Below are 6,996 nucleotides of genomic sequence, written 5' to 3'. Positions count from 1 at the left end.
ATCAGAAGGCGAGGTGCTGATGTGTAGGCCTATGGAATAAGCCTTATTTAACCTAAGTGCAATAAAGCGATGCAGCCCAGAAGTCAGTTATGTCAGTCTGTTGGGACTGTAGGCTACACGGCGTTGGCAAAACACACAGCAACAGGGCTCAACATTAAGGATTGTCCGCTTGTCTGGGGCAAGTAAAAAAAATAGTCGGACAACCAGAATATATATTTCAGTTGACCGAATGGACAAGTAAAAAATCACAATATAAAACAATTTCTCCGATCAGAATTGGAATCCTGCAGCGGAGCTGCCGCAGCGCACAGCAGGGCAGGACATGGTTGACATTCTGAGTAAATAGCCCTTATTCCTATTTGCTATAACCGATTTCAATTAATACATTATATTTACACAAAGCAAGAGAACAATGTAGACAGAGCTAAGAGTCTCACCAAAGTAGCGTAAAATATCTCAGCAAGTTTTAAGTTGTTTTTGAATAACCCAAAAACATGAGAGGCCCAAGGTAATAATGAGAGAGATGGAAGAAACAATTGCAAGACATAAAAATCTAATGATAAATGAGAACAAAAACCTTACAATTGAGCAAAGCGTTATAAAACAGAAATGATTCCTGCATGCGAGGCCAGGTAAAATCCTTCCTTGCCATTACGAACCAAACGGCCAAAAGCCTAACTGAAATATCATAAAAGTATTAAGAGAAAATAAAGTTATGAAGAGTATTTTCCTAACTTTTCTAATAAAGTGTTTAATGTCCTAAAGGTTGCAGCTTTTAAATGGGAACAATTATGAACGTCGGAGTCTATGCTATTCTCATTCATACATTTATTTTGAATGACAAATATTTTAGGACACAAGAAGTGAAATTGAGAAAAACAATAACAAGATGGAAAACTCTAATGAGGAGTCAAACGAAAACTTAGGCTACAGCTGAGGAATTCTTATAAAAGAATTGCGTAGTTGGCCTAGGGCTGTTTACATAGTATTCTAGCAATGTGCAACCTGCTACAACGCAGATAGTCGCCTAGGCCTAATAAGAGATGCGGATGAGGAAAAAATGGGAATCGGTTTATAATTATCCAGTTCTGAGGACAGGAGAGTTGCTCTGCAGCCCTGATGATTCATTGTCCATCACAAGACCAACAGCCAGCGAAGCTCATTAACTGTCGCTTTCTCCATCTGCACACTTTGGCAAACACAGACACACAGATAACCAGATAGACCTAGGATCCTACACATCTCTATAGTACCACAGATAGACCTAGGATACTACACATCTCTATAGTACCACAGATAACCAGATAGACCTAGGATACTACACATCTCTATAGTACCACAGATAACCAGATAGACCAAGGATCCTACACATCTCTATAGTACCACAGATAACCAGATAGACCTAGGATCCTACACATCTCTATAGTACCACAGATAGACCTAGGATACTACACATCTCTATAGTACCACAGATAACCAGATAGACATAGGATCCTACACATCTCTATAGTACCACAGATAACCAGATAGACCTAGGATACTACACATCTCTATAGTACCACAGATAACCAGATAGACATAGGATCCTACACATCTCTATAGTACCACAGATAACCAGATAGACCTAGGATCCTACACATCTCTATAGTACCACAGATAACCAGATAGACCTAGGATCCTACACATCTCTATAGTACCACAGATAACCAGATAGACCTAGGTTCCTACACATCTCTATAGTACCACAGATAACCAGATAGACCTAGGTTCCTACACATCTCTATAGTACCACAGATAACCAGATAGACCTAGGATCCTACACATCTCTATAGTACCACAGATAACCAGAGTGGAACAGGCTATAACCGATTTGTCTCCACTAAATATATTTAGTCAATGTCATGATTCCTCGGCTCTCCCGTAGCACGCCAGCCAGATGCATAGCAGTCTATTTTTGTGTGTGACCTTTTATTGTACATTATTTTGGATGGCCGCGAAGGGCCGATAACATAATCTATGGGCAAGCGCATTCAATTATTTCAGATCCCTCCTATGTATTTCACTCATTTTTTTTTTTTTGTGTGGGGACAAGTGACTTCAGCTTTCGGACAAGTAAAAAAATCTGTCCTACTTATCCGAAGGACAAGTGGCAAAAAAAGCCCTGAGCAATATTGTCTGCATGAAATTACAACAGTGACTATGAAACAATTTGACTACACTCCAAACATCAAAATCAGGTTGGATAAATAGTTTTAGAGGTGTTGACATCACTCAAAGCTCACAGAGCAGCATGGAGTGTAGGCCTGTACTCGGGTGTATATGGTAGGTTTACAGTAAGCTGTAAGGGTTCGTACAGCCCAACCCTGTCTCTGCGTGGCTGTTTGGTTATTTCACCGGCTTCTCTTTGGCGCTATTTATGTAATGAAATTCTGAGCAGTAATTTTCATCATTATATTTAATTAATTCACACCAAATATAATGGACCGACATCCGTTCGTTCTCACCATTAAACACAATCTAGTCCTATATGGACTTAATGATGTAGGGTATTAAAATCCCTCTGCTGATCTGATGTGCCCCCCCCCCCCCCCCCCCAGCCTCGGCTTATAGCGGCAGGCCATAGAAACACAACACCGGACACCCCCGTGTCACATTTCTGACCGTAAAAAGGTTTATTCAAGCAAATAATGGGATCAGAGGCACGCGGCTCTGAGAACGGAGGCCCTGGTAAACTCACCGCATGGACCCTGTCTCGGGGGCTATTAAGCTTTTAATTAGAAGGAGCAGAGCAGAGTGAATGGAACCTCAAGGTGACGGATAGAACGCAGCGCAGGGCCGCAGTCTCAACCGGAGACGGAGTGGGAGGAGAGATATGCTGCGACTATGGATGGTTAGTCATGGTTAGTAGAGCGTGAAAATGCACAATAATAAAAAAAAAATATATATATATAAATATATCTGCTCCCCTCTAAATGTGAAAAAGCAATTGACATGAACCTTTATTAGCGAATATATTTTAATAGTCATTGACATGAATGTGTGGATTTCAACTATAATAACAGGCCTATTATTGAACATTATTATTTCTATTAGGACTAATTTTGAGTTGGGATTATTATAATTTTTTTAAATCCAGAGAGGAGGGGAAAACAGAAAACAATTAACTGATTCAACTTTTAATTCAAATTAAAATGGTTAAAATGCTAAATAAGGGTGACTTGTGTTGGAAGTAACATGCAGTCCAGCCAAACACAGTTAATTAAGTCTACATTATATTAACTTCACATCTGAACACAATAATGCAAGGCCCACAAACAGACCTACAAACTGAATCCCTGTAACATTAGATTTGTTTTGGTTTGAATGTGATTTCTTATGTCATGAAAATCCGTAACCTACTGTGAAACCTAGGCCTACTACACAGTCTCAGCCCTACTTGACATAACTGAAAATGTTAAGGCAGCCGGTCAATTCTAAATATAAGTGCAGCATTTTTATGTTATAAGTTACTTTGTATTTGTATTTATTATATCAATAAGGAAATCAAGTTGATTTAACAAAAATGAAATATTTAAGCCTACATTGTAATGTATAAATTCATACAACTTAACATTTTAAGAAACCGGCTGAAATACAACATTTATTTAGACTGAGGGCTGCTGGGCTGTAGGACCTTTCACACAGAAGACAGATCCACTCCACCAGATCCACTTGACCAGATCCACTTCACCAGATCCACTTGACCAGATCCACTTCAACAGATCCACTCCACCAGATCCATTTAACCAGATCCACTCGACCAGATCCACTTGACCAGATCCACTCCACCAGATCCACTTCACCAAATCCACTTCACCAAATCCACTTCACCAGATCCACTTCACCAGATCCACTTCACCAGATCCACTTCACCAGATCCACATGACTAGATCCACTTCACCAGATCCACTTCACCACATCCACTCCATTAGATCCATTTCACCAGATCCACTTCACCAGATCCACTTGACCAGATCCACTCCACCAGATCAACTTGACCAGATCCACTTGACCAGATCCACTCCACCAGATCCACTTCAACAGATCCTCTTCACCAGATCCACTCCACCAGATCCACTTCACCAGATCCACTTCACCAGATCCACTCCACCAGATCCACTCCACCAGATCCACTTCACCAGATCCACTCCACCAGATCCACTCCACCAGATCCACTTGACCAGATCCTCTCTACCAGATCCACTTGACCAGATCCACTTGACCAGATCCACTTCACCAGATCCACTTGACCAGATCCACTTCACCAGATCCACTCCACTAGATCCACTTCACCAGATCCACTCCACCAGATCCACTTGACCAGATCCACTTGACCAGATCCTCTCCACCAGATACACTCTACCAGATCCACTTGACCAGATCCACTTGACCAGATCCACTCCACCAGATCAACTTGACCAGATCCACTTGACCAGATCCACTCCACCAGATCCACTTCAACAGATCCTCTTCACCAGATCCACTCCACCAGATCCACTTCACCAGATCCACTTCACCAGATCCACTCCACCAGATCCACTCCACCAGATCCACTTCACCAGATCCACTCCACCAGATCCACTCCACCAGATCCACTTGACCAGATCCTCTCTACCAGATCCACTTGACCAGATCCACTTGACCAGATCCACTTCACCAGATCCACTTGACCAGATCCACTTCACCAGATCCACTCCACTAGATCCACTTCACCAGATCCACTCCACCAGATCCACTTGACCAGATCCACTTGACCAGATCCTCTCCACCAGATACACTCTACCAGATCCACTTGACCAGATCCACTTGACCAGATCCATTCCACCAGATCCACTTCACCAGATCCACTTGACCAGATCCACTTCACCAGATCCACTTCACCAGATCCACTCCACCAGATCCACTTCACCAGATCCACTCCACCAGATCCACTTGACCAGATCCTCTCCACCAGATCCACTCCACCAGATCCACTCCACCAGATCCACTTGACCAGATCCACTTCACCAGATCACCAGATCACCAGATCCACTTCACCAGATCCACTTCACCAGATCACCAGATCACCAGATCCACTTCACCAGATCCACTTCACCAGATCACCAGATCACCAGATCCACTTCACCAGTCACAGCATCTGTTAAAAGAGACTGCAGAGGAGTTAGCTGGATGTTCCATTCACCCTATGGCCTCCCTCCCTCCCTCCCTCCCTCCCTCCCTCCCTCCCTCCCTCCCTCCCTCCCTCCATCCATCTCCCCAGCACCTCCCTCCCTGTCACTGCACTCCTCCCACCCTATAGCCACAATTGGAGATGATAGAGTCCCAACCAATGATTAAACAGTAATATGGATTTCTATGGTCACCACCCACTCTATAGTCTATAGACTGAATACAGACTGGACCCAGTCACAGCATGTATGTTAAAGAGACTGAATACAGACTGGACCCAGTCACAGCATGTATGTTAAAGAGACTGAATACAGACTGGACCCAGTCACAGCATGTATGTTAAAGAGACTGAATACAGACTGGACCCAGTCACAGCATGTATGTTAAAGAGACTGAATATGGGGGAGGCAGGTAGCTTAGTGGTTAAGAGCGTTGTGCCAGTAACCGAAAGTTCGCTGGTTCTAATCTCCGAGCCGACTAAGTGAAAAATCTGTCGATGTGCCCTTGAGCAAGGCACTTAACCCTAATTGCTCCTGTAAGTCGCTCTGGATAAGAGTGTCTGCTAAATGACTAAAATGTAAATGTAAAAAATGAATACAGACTGGACCCAGTCACAGCATGTCTGTTAAAAGAGACTGAATACAGATCCACTTTACCAGTCTTATTTAGTTTAAGTTCTATAAAAACATTTCACTTTAGTTTTATTTTTAATGTTTGGTCTAGGGGTTTGAAAGTATAAACACTACAAGTTTCAATGAAATTTGGATTGTGAATTTAAAGGGGGGGTTACAAAAAAATAAAATAACATTGCTGTTAACCAGACAATAGGCTATAAAGGCCTGGGGAAAGTTCTGGAACTTAAATTAAACTAGAGAGGATATGAACTTTAGGCAACTTGCAATAGACATTGTGAGATCCGGAATATCAAGACATACTGCAGGCACATGGTTAGTCAGTCTAACCCCTCCACATGGTTCTGTCAGTCTGCCCCCTCCACATGGTTCTGTCAGTCTGCCCCCTCCACATGGTTCTGTCAGTCTTCCCCCTCCACATGGTTCCGTCAGTCTGCCCCCTCCACATGGTTCTGTCAGTCTGCCCCCTACACATGGTTCCTTCTGTCTGCCCCCTCCACATGGTTCTGTCAGTCTGCCCCCTCCACATGGTTCTTTGTGTCTGCCCCCTCCACATGGTTCTATCAGTCTGCCACCTCCAAATGGTTCTGTCAGTCTGCCCCCTAAACATGGTTCTGTCAGTCTGCCCTCTCCACATGGTTCTTTCTGCCTGCCCCCTCCACATGGTTCTTTCTGTCTGCCCCCTCCACATGGTTCCTTCTGTCTGCCCCCTCCACATGGTTCTGTCAGTCTGCCCCCTCCACATGGTTCTGTCAGTCTGCCCCCTCCACATGGTTCTGTCTGCCTGCCCCCTCCACATGGTTCCTTCAGTCTGCTCCCTCCACATGGTTCTGTCAGTCTGCCCCCTCCACATAGTTATTTCTGTCTGCCCCCTCTACATGGTTCTGTCTGTCTGCCCCCTCTACATGCTTCCATCTGTCTGTCCCCTCCACATGGTTCTGCCTGCCCCCTCCACAAGGTTCTGTCAGTCTTCCCCATCCACATGGTTCTGTCTGCCTGCCCCCTCCACACGGTTCTTTATGTCTTCCCCCTCCACATGGTTCTGTCAGCCTGCCCCCTCCACATGGTTCTGCCTGTCTGCCCCCTCCACATGTTTCTGTCAGTCTGCCCCCTCCAAATGGTTCTATCAGTCTGCCCCCTCCACATGGTTCTGTCT

The sequence above is a fragment of the Coregonus lavaretus genome (genome assembly GCF_964263955.1).
Source record: "Coregonus lavaretus genome assembly, chromosome: 17".
In the NCBI taxonomy this organism is placed as follows: domain Eukaryota; kingdom Metazoa; phylum Chordata; class Actinopteri; order Salmoniformes; family Salmonidae; genus Coregonus; species Coregonus lavaretus.
The sequence above is the reverse complement of the archived record's forward strand: the minus strand, read 5'-3'. Positions refer to the sequence as shown.